We start from the raw sequence: 18643 nt of genomic DNA, 5'->3' as shown, positions 1-18643 counted from the left end.
AATAATTTACAAATCAGTCACTGAAAAAGTAAAATAGTTTTTTTTTTCTTTAAGATACAGTAATTTGAAAAATTAAAGGGATACTTTTTTAGTTCATTTTATATTCTACTTGGTAGTCTTAAGTCTGGAATATTATTTTAGGTAATGAATGATCAGCTATGGTAAGACTTTTTTAAATATAACTGAGGGCTGGAAGACAGTGTATTCTGGAATGTGCATTTCATGGTGGACCCTGGGACCAGAGTGATCAAGGAGAGGGACATGCAGGGAGTTCGGTGAAAGCCAGTGTTGGAAGAGATCTAATTATTGGCGACAATTAGAAAATAACTATCACAGTAAAGTCTGAGGACAAGGAATAATAGCCAGAAATGAATCTGTACCTGGGACAAAGAGCCAGAGGCACAGGCAAGATTAGGAATAGTTTCTAAAATTAGAATGAAATGAATGAAGTGGGATTGAAAATGTTGATAGGCTGATCAAACCATAGGAAATGTTGAAAATCCAAGATTGCAAAGACTTACACCTAAATTTTCTAAGAGTTTTATAATTTGAGCTCTTACGTTTAGATATCTGATCTATTTATTGAGTTGTGTTTGAGACAATTGGCTTTTAATATTTTCTTTAAAAATACAAAGGAAATTAACTCTCTAGGTCAATAAAATTCAGGCAAAGGAGGATACTTTAAGTTAACTTTTGTAAATAGTGTGGGATAGGGGGTCCAGATTAATTTTTTATGTTTAATATCCAGTTATCCCAGCACCATTTGTTAAAAAGACTGTTCCTTACCTATTGAAAGGTAATGGTACTCTTCAAAAATCAATTGACCATAATTGTGGAGGTTTATTTATGGATTTTCAATGCTTCTCCTTTGGTCTATATATTCTTATGCCAACACCACACTGCCTTGCTTAGTATAGCTATGTAGTAGGTTTTGAAATTGGAAAGTATGAATTCTCCACTTTTTTGCTTAGTTTTCAATATCATTTTGGCTATTGGGGCCCCTTGCATTTTCATGAGTTTTAAGATCAGCGTGTCTGTTTTTATAAAAGTCTTTGCAAAAGATGGTATTGAATCACAGATTCAATTTGGGGAATATTGCCTTCTTAAAAATATTGCCTTCCAATCCCTCAACACAGAATATTTTCCATTTATTTAGATTTTCTTTAATTTCTTTTAATGATATTTTGTAAATTTCAGCGTACAGCACTTGTGCGTATTTGGTTAAATTTATTCCAAAGTACTTCATTCTTTTTGATGCTGTTTTAAATGGAATTATTTTCTTAATGTCATTTTCAGATTGTTCATGGTAGTGTATAGAAATACAACTGGTTTTAGTATGTTGATCTTATATCCCGCAAACTTGTTGAACTTTTTTATTAGCTTTAGTGTGTTTTGTGAATTCCTTAAGGGTTTGTATATATAGTGTTTTGTCATGTGCAAATAGTTTTACTTTTTCCTTTCCAGTATGGCTGTATTCAGGTTTCTTTTCCCCCCTTATTTAATTGCTTTCTCTAGAATTTCAGTGCAGTGTTGAATGAAAGTGGCAAGAGATGACATCCGTATCTTGTTCCTAATCTTAGGGAGAAAGATTTCAGTGCTTCACCATCAAGTTAGCTGTGGGGTTTGCATAGATGCTCTTTACCACATTGAGGATGCTCCTGTCTATTTTATTTTGTTGAGTGGTTTTATCATGAAAGATTGTTGGATTTTCTTAAATGCTTTTCCTGTGCCCAATGAGATGATCATTCATTTTTTTCTCCAATATTCTAATGACATGGAGTGTGTCGAGTGATTTCATATATTGACTTAATCTTGTATTCTTGGAATAAATCTCACTTGGACATGGTGTGCTATCTTTTCATGTGATGCTGGATTTGATTTGCTGGTATTTTGTTGAGGATTTTTGCATCTATACCGATAAGGGACGTTGATCAGGTAGTTTTCTTGTAATGTCTTTGTGTTTGGAATCTGGTTTTGGAACTGTTCTCATAGAATAAGGAAATAAGTGTTCCCTCTTCTATTTTTTGATAGCTTTTTTGAAGTTTTGTTGTTAATTTTTATTTAAATGTTTGGTAGAATCCATCAGTGAAATCATCTGGTCCTAGGCTTTAGTTTATCAGATTTTTAAAAAGTACTATCTGTAAAAGGAAAAAAAAAAATGCACTGGACAAGATGAGCAAGTAGAATTTGATTTTCTTCTGATACTAGTGCCAGCAACAGGGGAAAGAGCCCAGAGCAAGCCTGGGCACCCAGCTCTGCCAAGACAAAGGACTGGAGAGTTTTTTAGAGTAGGGCTGGTGTTGGGGATCATAGACCAAAAATGTTTGCTAATTGACCTTATCTAAAGAAAAAGTAAATGTTCTCTTATCTTCAAGACAAGAAGTAGTTTTACAGCTTGAAGCAAAGCTCCTCCTTACCTCCACAATTAGGTTCTTATCCTGTTATAGTAACTGGGAGATAGGAGCACTGTCTCCTGATAATTACATTTTAAAAAGATGGTTCCCAGGGCTTGTAAAACTTGTGACAGTCTGGAAGAAGATTTACATCTCAAAAGGGCAGGGAAAGAATTCATAATTACAAGTTTTCTAAAGTAAATGCTCTAAGTAAAGGGTCTTGTCAGGTGTCTACAGTGAGGAAGAAGCCTGTCTAAAGTTTTATGAAACCGTGTTGATCATAACTGCAACTCTTTCTTTGCTATATAGATCTATTCAGATTTTATATTCTTTTTTAAGTCATTTTTGGTGTTAATATCTTTGTAGGACTTTGCCCATTTTATCCGGGTTATCTAAATTTTGTGATACAGTTATTCATTTTATTCCCTTATGATTATTTTTATTTCCTGAATTATTTCAGGAGGTAGGATAACTCTGGTCCCTGTTTCCCTCAAAGTACGAGTTGATAGATTTTTAATGACTGATTGAATAGTTAGTTTTATTCGTGTTTCTCTTTCATTTTGATTCAGCTTTGCTATTTTTCCCGAAAACTGTCTATTTTGTTTAGTTTCACATATATCAGCATAAAATCAGTAGTCTTCTTTTATTTTTTAAATGTTTGCTTTTTCATATATATGACTTTTATCATTAATACTATTTTCTTTTGATAAATCATAAATTTATCAATTTCCTTAGCCTTTTCAAAAAACACATTTTAGAGTCATTGATTCTGTTTTATCTTTATTTTCTATTTTACAATGTTTATCATATTTATTTCATTCTTTACATGTGGTTTGAATTTAGTCTACTTTTATTTTTCTAACTTCATAAGTACAACACTTAACTCAGTAATTTTTACTCTAACTTTTTTTCTCTAAGCAGTTAAGACTGTAAGTAGTCCTTTTAGGAAAGCAGAAATAATGCATTAAAGAAAATCTGTGGCAAATAACACAAAATGTCAACATTTGTTACTTATTTGTTTATTATTTCTTGATGGTATATTCGTATTTGTTATAACATCTTCTACCCTTTATTTTAGAATTTTACATAATTAAAAAAATTATCCCCCCTTCGCAGTCACCCACAGCAATTTAATACAAGATTTCTAATCATTTTTAGATTCCTGTATTAGATATTTATTGAGCATTTTCTATCTGTCTTAAAAATCTCCTTTGCTAAACATGCATATAAACAACTAACCCAATCACTGAAGCTCTAGCAGAAGGGACATGCTGTATGCTGTGTTGGGGAGGAGTGGGGCAAAAGGAGAGATGGAATTTCACTGGGCATCTGGGAAAGCTTCTCAGAGGTGGGGCTGTTTGTGTTGGGCTTTATTGAAATCCCATTCTTTCTTCAGGTAGATCATCCCAGGGAACAGAGATAGGAAAACTGCACAGTGCCCTCAGAGAACAGTGAGACATCTGGCATCCCTTGAGAGACGAATTCTCACAGGCATGACTGGGAAATGAAGCTGAAAGCATGGTTGGGATCAGATCTTGGGAGAGCCATCAGTGCTTGGGCGTTTACACAGTACTGTAAAAAGAATGGGAAGCCACTGGGTTTTCCAAGGAGGTGAATGATATGATTTCACTTGTATTTGGGGTAGATAACTGAAGAAGTTTAAAGAATTAAAATAAAATACAACCTGAAAGCTGGCAGACGAGTCAGGAAGACAAGGTTAGAGATGAAGGGCTACATGACCCTACAGGGCAGTCCTCACCTACCAGGGCTGTAGGTTAGCCATGAAAAGGGCTGAACCGGGGCAGCATTTGCAAGGTGAGTCGAAGGGAACAAAGCCAAGGGGAGCCCTGTGTGGACCATCTAAGGCTGGGAGCTGAAGCACACAGCAAAAGCAACTGTGTACAAGCCACTGGAGGGGGAAGAAGGAAGGAATTATGAAGCAAGCTTGCTATCAGTGGAGGAGAGGATGTAAATGCTAGCTGTTTCCCGACTTTAAGATAGATGAGGTTTCAGAGAGCAGCCACAGTTCAGTGATGAGAGAGGAAGGCAGCCTCCAAGGCCGTGACAGAATGAGATGGACTGCTCATCACAGAAGTATAATGGTAGAGAGAAGGAGAAATTCAGTGTAGTGGCTTTAAAAGAAAGAAAAGTGATTCATAATTGCATCTAAAGTTTATTTTAAGATCCATTACATAATATATGCCTTTCAGATATCTAACATACAGAGCATCAGAATTATAAGAAGATGGGTTATTTGGGAGCTTTTAATAAAGGGAAGCATAGCAGAGTTCTGACTTTTAGCAAAGGCAAAAAGACTATGAAGTAATCTTGTTATGAATTATACTATTCATTTCACTTATCACTTACACCCAATACTGGACTGAAAGAAGCTTTCATAAGCATTTCTGTAAGAGTGAAGTTCAGGGGTTTGTAGAACAAAAAACAGCATTTTTAGACAAGGATCTCATTTTTCATTCCTTGCTGAATGAGGTTTCCACAGCTTGAGGAAAGGGAGTCATGTTTTGGTTAACTCTTTGGGGAAGACAAAAAGGGGTGTTAATGAGAATTCTTTGTATCTCCAAGAGCTTTATAATATGTAACACTAATGAAGAGAAGGCAGGCAGTCCAGGGAAGGCACTGAGTAAATTGCATGTTGTAGAGGAGTGCTTGGGGAGTTTTGAGTTGGCCAGAAATAGAACTGTTTCTCAAACTTTCTAGGCAAACCAGGTGCCACCCAATACAGGACTAGGTTTTCTCTGTGCACAGCTGGCTGTGGGTGGAACAGTTGTACCCACCCAAGCTGTGAATTGAAAACCAATTTCTTTGAAATTGCCTTAGTTAGAAAGTATTCTTTTCCTCAATTCCCCCACCAGTTAGCTATGGGCACTAGATGTTTTCTGTGTCTGGAACCACTGGGGACAGTGAGGGTCCTCTGCCATTCCTTTCCCCTTCATCCAACCCAATGTTTGTAACATTTTACACTTTATTAAACATGTTTCTTAAACCCTGGCGGCAGGAACTCTAGTCTGTTTTACAGAGGGAGGACACAAATGCGCAAAGGGGTTGGATGACATTATCCTGACTATCAAGAGGTGATGAGGAAGCTCAGCCCACTAGGAAGGTCTCGCCCTTCATTCTTTCAACTTGGGAGAGTGTCAGTGGGAATTATTTACCCCTTCATAACCTCCCTTTTTAGTCCATCTATGCAGGAAAGAAGAACACTATACTCTGGTCAATGTTTGGGGTGCTCCTTGGTCCTTATACTAATGGTAAGGTCTCTGTGGCTCACGGGCAGAAGCAAGTGGTCCACTTTCCTCTTTGATGCCTGGGTTCGTAGGAGGTAGGGCTCTTCTCTTTTTGTCTCTGGGCAAGTGGGGCAGGCTGGTCATTTCAACCCCTGCTGCAAAGGCTGTGGGTGAGATGGTTAAAGGTGAGTTCAGGAGTTTATGACACCTGGGTTCAAATCCCAAATCTGCACTTACTCTTCTATGGTTCCTCTGTTCGTGGTTGTGTAGAAAAATCCAGACAAGAGACCCCACGTGCCACAGTGGTCTTTGTAATGGCCATGCTCCCTGGAGTGTGCAAGGACCTTCATCAGAGCAGAGAAAAAGTAATTAGAGCATTTTTTATTACTTTTCAAATAAAAAGTGAAGCTTTTCTAATAATCAGTATATAGATGAACACTGGTTCCCACACCCCTTGACATCTCAGCCAGTAACCCAGGCCCTGGAGGCCTCCTGAAGGAAAAATGGAAGTTTCTCAATGTGGAGGTGTTGACAGTGCTGCCCTCACTCATTTGATTTTACTATTTTGTGACAAAAGTGTAGTTTATTTGCCATTTAGTGTCACCAAGGCAATTATTTTCATAAAAGCAAGACCTGGAAATATTATAATTTTTAAGTGCTTTGCAGTGAGAGGTGGAATGACTTTGAAAATGTGTTAGACACAGAAGTTTGCCATTCATCTTGTAGCAAAATACTTAAAACAATTGTTGAAGTGTAAAAGTTATACATTTTTATTTTATAAAAATAAATATTTTAAATTTGCTAAATATTTTTGTGAGGGAAATGGCTTTCAACAGTATGCTTATCTAGGAGATACAAAATAAAAAAACAAAACCCACCAAATCTGTCCTTCTCGAAGGTGAAAGTGACATTTAAACAACAAATAAGAAGGTAAGGGTGACTTTAAAAAAACCTCACTACAATGAGAGCACTTCAGAAATGACTATTTGCAAACAGTTACACGGGGAGTGATTTTATTGCTAAAAATAATATGTCACCTATAGAAACTCTTGTGTTTACAAACTCTGTGTATTTACAAATTAAGGAAATGGAATTTCCTAACCTGTTTTAAAAATCTTCCAAATGAAGTTACTCAGTGAATTTTGAGCTAATTTAAAAAAAAAAAATACAGGAAAAATGCCTTCCAATTTGGTTGTTAAGAACAACTGATTAATATAAGGGAAGACAGAAATTTTGCTACCTGAATTATGGCAAAATTTTTTTGTATAATTGGTCAATGACATTGAAAAAATGTTTCATGATTTTGTAAACATAGCTAGCAATATACTTTTATTTGAAGCTATGTCTATTTTTGAGCTAACTTCAACTATGATAGCAAATAAAATCAAGTATTCAAATAAACTGCCCTTAAAATGTTAAAACCAGACCTTCAAATAGCTGAATCACAAAGTCTAAGCCAATTTAAAAAATAATAAAACATCTTTTACCACATTTATTATAGACAATATTACAGAAGGAGTAAAAGTTTTGTGCTATTAATTAGAAGATTATTTATGATTATTTTTACTTAATTTTAATCTAGATATCATTATATTTATAATTATTTTATTTAATCTGTTTATTTTAACCTTTATTAGATATTTAAATCTTACGTCTTTTTATTTAATCTTTATATCAACTTTTAATCTTCATATATTTTTAGTCTTTATATCTAATCTATATAAAATATATATTTAACATTTAATATTTACATAATTAAAAGATTATTTACAATTATTTTTATTTAATCTTTAAAATTTGTTGTGTGTTAAGACATAGATCTACATGTACTCAGAGTGCACTCTCGAACCCTTTTTACCATTGGGTCTACCTAACCAGAAACTTGCTCTCTTCTAACAAGGAATGCAGGCAGGCTCTGGTAGAGTTAGGGATGCGTGCCTGGAAGTGGGAACTCAAGTTAGATCATTTCTCTGCAGGGTTACTCTAGTGCCGCTCTGCTGAGTCTTGCTCCCGGAAACTCACGTTAGTAGTCACTCTTCTCTTCAAAACCCCAACGTCCTGATGCACCTCCAACCATGCTTTCTTCCAGCTCCTGTCGGTGCATTTGTTGGTGTGTCCTCCTCAGTTGCAATAATTCCGTGGTGCCCTTAGTAAGTCAGGCTTCCCCCAATCCCTAAATGCATGTTGATGTTCACTGCCTGTTTCTTTGACCTTTCTCTTGAAGATTCCTCAATCTGTTCTAAAACTTGCAGCACAAGTTCTAGTTTGATAATCCTCCCTGGGGTCAATGTAGCATTTCCAGCAGTGTTACTAACATACTGGTTAACTGCCTTATTCAATCAAGATTGTTTGCCAGAAAACAAAATGAAAGACAGGAACAGGGATAACAGCAGAGGAATAATGTAGGTTTTAGAACTCAACTTAGGATTAGCTGTCAAAAACTCATTGGCTGAGCCTGTAGCTCAAGATACTGTTACTCTAGTTCTTGATAACTATAAAAAAAAACGCTTTATTAACGTGAATTCAAAACTAGAAAAGTCAGTTGAACTGGTTCAGCCCGCCACTGAATTGTACTCTTCATTCAAAATTCCACCCAGAGCAGGGAACAAACCGCTTGCAAGGAGTAGGGAAACTCTGAAGGTAGACATCTCATCTAAACTCTAGGTTTCTCTAGGGTATAGATCATCTCACAGGTCACAGCTTTTTTTTTTAATCTATGCCCTACATTGATAATTCAAAGTCAGGTGTACAGTAGATCTTCAAGAGATACTTGCTAAACCATAGAAGAATGATTGGTGAAATGGAGCAATGAAGCTTGTAATGCAAAATTGCAAATATTGACTACCAAATAATTTAATGTTATTTTTGGTATTGAATATGACTGTTTCTGACACTTATGTAATATACACATTTCAAGAGCACATATTAAATTATTCTGTGAAAACATAATTCAGAGGGAGCTGGAGAGGAAAAAAAAAAAACCTATTTTGTTTCTTACCCCTGCGCTTTTAAGCATGTTTAACCTCTCTCTTTCCTCTCAGTGCTGAGACAGGATCTCTAAAGTTAATGTACTTTGAGCAAAACTCTCCAAATTCTGCCTCAATTTCCTGATTTCTCTGGAAGGAAAGTCATTTAAGTCTGTCCCCCCTCTTTGCTCCCCACTGCTCCCCCTCTCCTTTCCAGCAGAGCTAAGTTACTTGGAGGGCTAGTGAAAGAATGCCTTTCTTCCCTCCCAGCTCCTACTGAAAAGCACAAATAAGAACATAAACGCTGAAAAAGTCAACCGTGGTTATGAAATAAAGGCTCCAAAGTATTAAAGTTGGAACTCCTCTAAGAATTTAGCCAAGAGAAGGCATGATCAATGAAGCTCTGGACCAACATCTTTTTCTTGCCTCCCCTGGTTACCATTTGGTTTCAAGCGCTAGGTTGAGAGGATTGATTCATAGAAATCCAAACAACTAAACTAACCATTGTGGACGCTCCCAAGGCCCTAGTGCATTTTTTATACTAATGTAAACCCAACATAAAAAATATATATGTGTGTGTGTGTATGTGTGTATACATATCTTGGTGCTCTTTATTGCTTATTCTCTCATTTTAAACAGTGGGGGATTCTCCTCCCTCCCAGCCGTGTCTATCTCCAGAGAGCACCAGATTGAAGGCATGACAAAGTTAGCACATGGCACCTTTATTACATTCCCTTTATTGCAAATATTAATGTTTCTCAAGTGTTATTTTATGTTAGAGTATTATTTTCTAGATCAGTTTTTCCCCAATTATTTTCCATTTCATTTAAAGAGAGGCGAGAATTGACATACTTTGAGTTTGTAGTCTCAAACATGTCAGAGTAAGTGAGGTTCAGAGGACCAAGGCATTTATTATGCTTCTGGGGCAGGGAAGTGGTGCTAACAGATTTCAGGTGCTCCTGGAAGAAGGGTGCTTCAGGCATGCACACACAGGCCGCATACTGTGCGTCAGTGACGCCAAAATGTACTGCGAAGATTTGATAACATTTCCATTAAAAGCAACAGAAAGAAGACATGCAAAATATGACTGAAGACACTGAATAAGCCTTTTTTCTCTCAACATAAAAGGATACAAAAATCGAGAAGATGTTCGTGTGCAGACTACAGACAACTTGAAATAAATTGTGGGATTACATTAGTTAGGTTCACTTTAACTCTCATCTAAAAATATATTTCCTGTCATTTCCTCGGCTTCTCTGTGTTCCTTTTCTCTCCATGAAGCACCATGTTTTCTGTGGTTTCTTTGCAAAAAATGATCTGAACATTCTACTCCCTTAGAAGCACATAAAGTGAGGGCTCGTCATAATGATCATTTTATTATATTAGGACTCAGTTTGAGGGAGTTCAGGGACAATTTCTAAGGAAAGTAAAATCTTTGGAAATTGGGAGGAGAATTTTTGTTGGATTTTATTAAGATAGACTTGAGCGTTTATGGTTCATTCACAGAGTGGTGTAAGACTGAAGTTAGTCTTTTCTGTGCGTGTGCGTGTGTCTGTACGTGTGCTCACACGCTTGCGTGTGTGCATGTGCACTGTGAGGCATGACTCTGCCAACCAGCCTGAGTCTTCAGCTCACTTGGTCCTTTGTAGTCTAAGGGCTTCGCCACAGGAGTGTGCTCATTTAAATGTGTTTATCCAATTAGCAATCATAACTTCCAAATAGATTTTTCAGTCCTTGAATGTTGAATATTACATTTGTTTGTCCGCTTCACTCAAAATGCATACAATATCTAGTAGCAACATTGTGAAGTTTTTTCAAAGCTACAATTATATATCAGCTAGTGAAGCGAGGATCAGAAGACCTTCACACAAATCTCAGCAAACTGCTGCCCTTATACCAGTTGCTCTCTTTCTTGCACTTGCAGAATCACAGCTGCGTCTGGTTATGAAAAGAGAGCACATAATAATTTCACTAAATATGCATTAAATTACTTTGCAAAATGGTAGTGGCATCCATTATAAATCCTGTGTTTGAGGAGTTTAATCAGCTATTTAAATTTTCATCAGGATGCAAGTCAACACTCGAGTTCTTGGCCAAAGGCATTCTATTTACCACATAAATATTTGTTGATTAAGAAAAGCACAGGACCCTACACTTTCCTCGGGTTTCAGAGGCACACAGGCTTTTCTCAGGAGCAATAAATAAAAACATGGAATTTTTAAAGAATCATACTTGGATTTTGATACATTGTGTAGTTGGCGACTACATTTCCTATGAATAATATGCCACTTCACAGTAATTTAATATTAATATTCCTCAGGAAATCAAGTTTAGGAGTGGAATGGGAGGACAAAGAAAATGCTAGTAATTGTATTTTAAAATAACAAAGCTAATTAATGTGAAGCAAACTGTGTACTGATTACATCATGAGGTTTTATTTTAGTTTCTTCTGTGTTCAATCCTTTGTCCACTGGAGCACTTACACTAAAATGAAAAGGAATGGGAGGATTTGAGGTTATAGTATTTTATTTTCTCATTTCTTTTCACAGTTAGCTGATCTGAGTTACATTCAGGGTATGAATCTGTATCCATTAGCTTCAGAAAACAGAACTGGTATATTTTCTATCTGCCAGGCTCCAGGGAAGGGATCAAGGGGAAGGTGAATTCATGTCCCCGTCACAGCAGGTGCTCCATTTACAGAGCCCCCGGGGTATCACACAAGGGCTTGGGGGAGGAACAAGAGGGAGGGAGGGTGGGAGGAATAGAAGGGAACTGAGGTCCCCTTGAACTTGGGCGGGACTGGCTCATTCCTAGATAACTGGATACAATTTTTTACAATTTTCCTTAAAATAACTTATTATTCTGAGGTGAGGTGTAGGAATGGTGATTATTTATAGAAAATATAAATGGGACTGCCCAATGGAAAAAGAGAGAAAGCACCATATTTGGAAATTGTGGTTTTGCTCGTTGAATGGGAGTTTGTAATATAGGGGATGTTTAAATTCTTGGTTATGATTACACTTCTTTTATCTAGCAATTACTCTGACAGGTATAAAATGGTAAGCCTGAAAAAGACAGCAGAAAGTTACTTAGGTGAATCTTTCCTTTTGTGAGAGGTGGTTTAAATTTTAAATGTGCATCCTCATAAAAGTCACATAATAAACACACACACGTTTATTGAATGGGAGGGTGAATGAATGAATGAATATACGTGTGCTTAGGAGACTAACGGAATAAAATGGGGGCAAATAGCTTTTTAAGTCAGGAAGCCCACTGAGTTTGCAGGGGCTTCCTCAGAGAAGCACAAACCTGCTGAATTTGGCTGTTAGGGCTACTGTTGCTTAGTGAGAGATTTGAGTGAAGATGATACTGATTATTCAGTTTCTGGATGCTTATGTCATGCTGTCTCTCTCATCTTTGAAGATGCCACTACCAACAAGAATGGATATCTATATATGTGAAAGGAGTTTTGAAAATTTATTAACAGTCAGTACATTTTTCTTTTATCCATGCATAAAAGCTTGCCCATGTTTTCTACATGAATATCTTTCGCAGGCATTTGCTAGCAGACTGCCTTTAACACCGTGTCACTCAGAGCCTTGGCTCCAAAAGTCTGTAATGCTAGTCAACTCACCATTGCTAACCAGGCATATGAACCCAGGCAAATGATTTTGCTTCACTGGGCCTCAAATTCGTCATCTAAGAACGCAAGTTAGGGTGTTCTGGGAGAACCCCGTTCCTTCCAGCATAACAGCATGGGAATTTACATTCTAAAATCTACTGTGACTGCTACTTGCAGCCTACAGCGTATGGCTATGTAACCCTTCAGTGCATTTTACAAGTGTGTCTCCTGTTGCCCTTTGCCCTTAGTAAATTGGATTTGAGTTGGGTAGAGCTTCCTTGTCCATGAGTGGTACTCTGGGCACACAGCCTTCAATCACTGGGGCCAGCTGGTGAGACAACTCAACTGTGGTGACTCTGTCTTTCCATTTAATGCCAGTAAGACTCATAAGTAAGTCATGACAGTGCTCAAGAAGTTGCAAATAAGATCTCTCTAAGTTCATTTCAAAGCTACATGGACCACAGATTACTCCTTCTCCTGCTGTGTGTGTGTGTGTGTGTGTGCGCGCGCGCATGCATGTGTGCTTCTTGAATGAGTGTGTGTATATGAGCCACCACCAGCACAAAAAAAAAGATGTGACTCTAAGATAGAAAACCATCAGTCCTTTTATAGACACAGACACTTCTAAGGAAAATGAGAGCAAGGTTTTTCAGAACCACAGTGGTACCAGTTACTGCACAAGCATCTGAGTAGTTGGATGAGGAAATACTAACTCAGAAATCTAGTCTGTTCTCTGGGGAATGAGAAGTTTTGTCTATTCACAGTATCTTTAATCCTGCTCTCTGCTTCTATATACTTCAGGATAATGGCTCTGCTACCAGAATCTTTCCTGATTTTGAGCCTCATTTCCTTTCTCTTCTTTCCATTCATTTCATCATAATCATACACTTTTAAAACCTCTTAAAATTTTCTCCTTTCAATGTATTTAATCACTTTTTCTATAAGTATTTGAAAGATGATTATAAAAATTCTACTCATTTAAATAATTTTAAGTTAATCACACTACACTTTCTCTCCCTCCCTCCCTTTCTCATAATATTGAGGCATGTGAGAGTCTCTTGGCAATGATTTAAAGTTTATCTGGTTAATCTGAACAGCTGTTTATCTGATATTTGGAAGCTCACTGGAGCAATATCCAGTTTTCAAGGTAAATAAATTTACCCCTTTCCATCAAAATTGTTAGACATTTTCAAAGTCAATGTCTTTGCCAGTTGCCCCCATTCTGACTTATAAACTCACCGTCATCTGCAAACTAGTACCAGTACCCAGTGTGCCAGGCTCCTGGTTAAGAAAGGGCAAAGCGATTTACTGTCTCAGGCTTCAGGGGAAAGGGAGTTAATAAACATGAATACATTTTTAAAACTATACACTGGTAGCATATTCTAAATGGTGATTAAATGAGGGAAATAATAAGTACTCCAGGAGTCTAGAAGTCAAGGCGCGGCAGGTAGGAAGCTCCCTGGAGAAAGAGCACAGTGGTCGAGGCTTCAGTCTTGCAGCTTGAGACCCAGTTGTCTGTGGAAGTGATCCAAGTACCACCAGAGGATCCACAGATGGACTTCAGAAATGACAAGGGTCTCCTGAAATTGTATGGGAATTTTTATGTCCTTACTTTTCATGGGGGAGTCAGCTTTTCAGTGGATGAAGGAACACTTTTCTCCTGTTTCTGGCTGAGGCTCCTGACACCCAGTGTTAGATGACTCCTGCCCAGGGCCTTTGGCCAGTCTCGTTCTTAGTGCATTTGCCTCTACTCTGGTCTCAATATTCCTATCCCACTCATTTTCTGAGATCCTGTTTTGTGAATCTATAAGTAAATTCTTGTCTTATGCTTCAAGTTCCCAGTAATCAAGCTTCCACTGGGCTTCTGTGGATGAGTCTCCCCCTCCCTCCCTCCCTGCCGCCTCATCCTTGCCCTAGAACTCCAGAACGAATTTTCTGTCCGTGAACCAACTTCTCAGAGCTGGTTTTCCAATATCTGTTCCCAGATTCCCAAGTGCTGGCCACTTGTCTTCCCACTCTTTTTGCTGTCACCAAACACCTTGGCTTGGATGGATGTCTTGAATTTCAGGTAAGGTCTACAACCCTTGAGTAGTCATGTTTTGATCCTGTCTGTTCTTCCCCAGTTGATTAACTCACCTCTAAATTTCGTATCTGCCCTTGGACCCAGGAGCTCATGCTTTAAGTTACTAATGTCCTCAGTTCCTGCCAATGTTGTCCAACCTCTCAGGACTCAACACTTGTCTAACCATAGATAGGAATTATATATAATCTTGAAGGTTTTTTTTTTAAATATATATATAACTCTCAGACTTGAACAAAGTCATGAAAGTAATATAAGACCTAATGCAAATTAAGGTGGGTGGTAGGGGGTTGTTGAGAAATACGTAAAACTTCCTTCTTCCTAGTAAGAGGCAGCAGAATTAATTTAAGCAAAATTAGGGAGGTAATCCTATAGCAAGTTTAGGAAGAATGAAGCAGTTCTGTGAAATAATAAATGCCCCATATGATATTAAGACCTGATACTTTTGTTTGTAATATCCTCTGAAATGGAGCTTCTAGAATTTAAAAAAATAGCAAAATCTTTAGAGATCCTTGGCAATATTGTTTCCTCAGAGTCAATATTTAAAGCTTTTATTGAGTTTCTATTTGTAGGTGATTCAAAATTAGCTGTATCTCTTATGCAGTACAGTTCTCATAATGCTTAGCATAGAACTGATTCTTGCACTGTTTTCACCATCACATTATAATATTTTGGAAGCACCATACATGGATAGGATGCCAAGATTCCAAACTAAATCTTGTTTCTTGAAATAATACACATTGCTAATAACCTGTAATTGTCACACCATTAATTTTCCACAATGTTGTACAGTATGATCACAAAGAACCCATTTTATTTGGCAGTTTTATATTTCTAAATGTATTGTTATTTAAAATATGAATATTTCAGTTTTGATATGCTGTGCCATGTGATGTTCTCCTTTTATAAAATTATTATTAACAGCACAAACCCTGACTTTTAATTTAGGGTGGGTTTAGCTTATAATTTTTAAAGCACTTTTATGACTAGAAGCCATTTTTCAATGCTAATTAAAATTATATTAAGTGAATCTTGTAAAATGTTAACACCATAAACTGTTATGGTGGTGCTAATCTGATAAATCTCAAAAGTAATGAATGTCGTTAGCACTTTGAACACATGGAAAACAAACATAAAGGAAGATACAGAAGCAAACATAATGGTAGCCCTTAGAGTTGGAAATGATTAGCAGTAATGCTGATTTATAAGCTTAGTATCTTCTGAGATTCTTGCAAGGGGGTTAGAGGTTTCAAATTATGCTGCCTTATTTTACTAGAAGAGAAAGAATACCAATATCATTTCACTAAAATATTTGCATTTGAAGGAAAATGAAGCTATAAATTGGTAAACCGAGCATTTAGCTGCAAATAGAGAAGGGAAGAAAAATTGTGAGGGAATCACAATAAATGCATATTAATTTTCTGATCCTCCAACGTATGCTTCACATTTTCTCAAAGCTTCCCTAGGAATTCCGTTATAGGTTCAACTTGGAAATTATAGCCCAAGGAACCCATGAAACATGAGAACAACACTAAAATCCTTTGAGGCCCAGATTTTCCTTTGAAGAAGAAGAATTAAGGCATCAAGATTAGTGTAGCAGCATAGCTCAGAACCACATGAGTGTCCTAAACTAGTCCATTTCTCCCCAGGGTCAGTAACAAGGTCCAGTCCCAAAGGAGATCATATCTTTAACATGTTAAGGTTTATCAAATTGTGTCTAAGAAAGCCTTGGACAGGCAGGCTGCAGGGCTTTCTATACAAAATAATAATTTTTCTCCTAAAATCAAAAAGTGAGATCATTTTTACATCCTTGCCCTCTCAAACGTAACATTAAAAAGGAATCACTCTTATAGCACTGGGGACTGTATTCAATATCTTATAATGAAAAAGAATATGGAAAAGAATATATTAGAATATATATAACTGAATCTATATCAGAAACTAACACAATATTATAAATCAACTGTACTTCAACTAAAAAAGAATAAATTAATTAATAAAGAAAAGCATGTGAAAATGAAAAAAAAGGAACCAGTCGTAATTTTGAAGTCTGCTTAAAGCTAGGGAAAGAGCAAATGCTTCCATCTGAGGAAAACTCTGTTAAATTAGAATTTACCTTATTAATGTACAGTACCATATGTATAATACAAAAAATACCCTAACAGATTTTTGAGTTGAAATTTCCTAATTTAGTCTGTCCTCATACAAGTTACTTTTCCTTTGAAGATTTGGTTCAAAAAGTGCTTCCTCAACATGGAGAATTTCAGTTTTAGGAGATGTGGATTTTGAAGCAATTTTGTGGCAGAAGATTGGGTGAAACGTGGGAGAGAAAAGTCGGCCCAGGGGAAGTGCAGGGTAGAAGTCATGGGTGGAGGACAGTCCTGTTGCTGCTCCTCAATATCCCAGTATAGGGTCCCAGGTCCTGAATGAGAAAAGAAAACTGATAACTCTTAAAACACATACTAGAATTGTCCATAGATTCGTTTAAGATAAATCATCATTCTGGGACAGTGTCTTAGTCAGCCATTTCAAAAAAAGAAATGGACTGGGTGGCTTAAACATCAGAACTTTATTTCTCACCGTTCTTGGAAAGTCCAAGATCATGGTGCTGGTCTGTTTCTTGAAGGCTTTCTTCCTGGCTTGTTGACCACCATCTTCTTTCTGTGTCCTCCCATGCGGAGAGAGATTGAGAGAGAGACGATCTCAGCTGGCGGGGACACAAGTCAGTCTGTAGCAGACAGTGTAATTTTTTTTCCTTTTTTCCTTTTTTGTTTGTATATTTATTTTGGAGGTCAAAACAGAAGCTAAAAACAGAGATTGACTAATCCATCACTTGTGGAAGCACCTAAAACCATACTCTAGGAAGGGAACATTTTTTTTCAGCTCTCTAGCCTAAAGCTAGATAAAGCAATGGTAGTCAGCAATGCAGGGTACAGGGTTTTGCAATGTTGCCTTAAGACAGATACAGGAGGAGGAGGCAACTAACCCTAACCCTCAGCCTTCTCCGTTAGGTGGGAAGCAGTTTAAAGTGTCAGAGGTTTTCAGAGTCAAGTCCACGTATTCTGCTGTGTTTTAATTTATCTTGCTATTGGTTAAGTTCACGGGTGTAGCTCATCTTGAATAACTTTGGCCTTCTGGCATATTCCAAGGGAGGGGTTGGGCCTTGATGAGACCTACTGCTTTCTAATACATTGAACAACTTACACGATTATCCACGATTTTAATGTTGCTTTTCCCCTGCTTCATCTCAATATGTCAAATGTACAAATTCTTTTGGTTTTCTTAAATTTCTGGAAGCAGACCCAACAACTTAGGTCATAATAAGCAGAAAGACATTGAACTTTTTATAAGAGACCAGGCTCCTCTTCAGTATGTTTATAAGCTGCTACAAAACAGAGACAATTGTAAGTTTCTCACTAAAACAACAGGGACCAAAGATCCTAAAGCAGCCCCAGCAAGGAAGGAAAAGAAAACGGAAATGAACTGTAGAGTGTTAGTTAATATTCACTTAAAGTTATACAGTGTGCTCTTGCTGTTCTATTTAACCTGCTCTACTTTTGTTTAATTTTGGTTAATGTAAAAATATTTATAGGGCTTTCACAGTTCCCCTCATGTCATCAATTCCTTACACCCATTTCCACATAATCTTAAATTCCTCAGTAGTGATTTTTTTTTTCACAGCAGATTATTTGAAGAACATAGTGGAAGTTGGAGAAGGACTACTGTTTTATTCCTGGGGTGTTGTTTTTGAAATTAAAAGAGGCCCGTACTCTGACTTCCTTTCCTGACTATGGGGAATATTTGAAGTGACCCACCCAACCTCATTCATATCATCCCCTCTTGTTTCCAAGAGGTAGTCACATACGGATTTCGGGAAGAGGTTTCTTTGGATCACACTGTTGACTGATTTTCTAGGAACATGGCATTCAATCAGCTGGACTGCCCCATACGACACCACCCACTTGAGTCAGCATAGATGAGATGATGAAATTAAAAAATACATTCCTCTGTATTATCTGGTGTTTTCTTTTGGAGGAGAGACACTCTTTGTTTCTTGACTTTGTTGGGTCTTGTGATTATTTTTCATATACTATATTTTTCACTGTAGCAGTTTAGAAAAACAGAATACACTCCACACCACTTCATTATTCCTAATTATCAAGAGCTGTGTAGGAGCAGTAAACAGCTTTGTGACTCTGTTCTTTCTTAACTCCATCCACCAGCCACCCTTACACCCATTCAGATAAGAGGAGGAGTTGCTAATTGAGTGGTTAAATTCTTAAACCATATCCCTGATAAGCAGGGGCAACATATATTAAAATTTTATTAATTCACAC

At 37.1% G+C, this 18643-nt stretch overlaps 1 protein-coding gene across 1 annotated transcript in view; it reads left to right on the top strand.

The window, feature by feature from the left end:
* Positions 1-18643, top strand: part of GRIK2 (glutamate ionotropic receptor kainate type subunit 2) — an 896246-nt gene that overhangs the window by 291223 nt on the left and 586380 nt on the right. Inside the window, exon 8 of the mRNA XM_032476219.1 lies at positions 14212-14294. The gene's annotated coding sequence lies outside the window, so the exon portion shown is untranslated. The remainder of the gene's footprint in view (positions 1-14211; positions 14295-18643) is intronic.

Source organism: Camelus ferus, unplaced genomic scaffold (genome assembly GCF_009834535.1).
Source record: "Camelus ferus isolate YT-003-E unplaced genomic scaffold, BCGSAC_Cfer_1.0 contig298, whole genome shotgun sequence".
Lineage (NCBI taxonomy): Eukaryota > Metazoa > Chordata > Mammalia > Artiodactyla > Camelidae > Camelus > Camelus ferus.
Note: the sequence above shows the minus strand (reverse complement) of the source record. Positions and strands in the feature narration are given on the sequence as shown.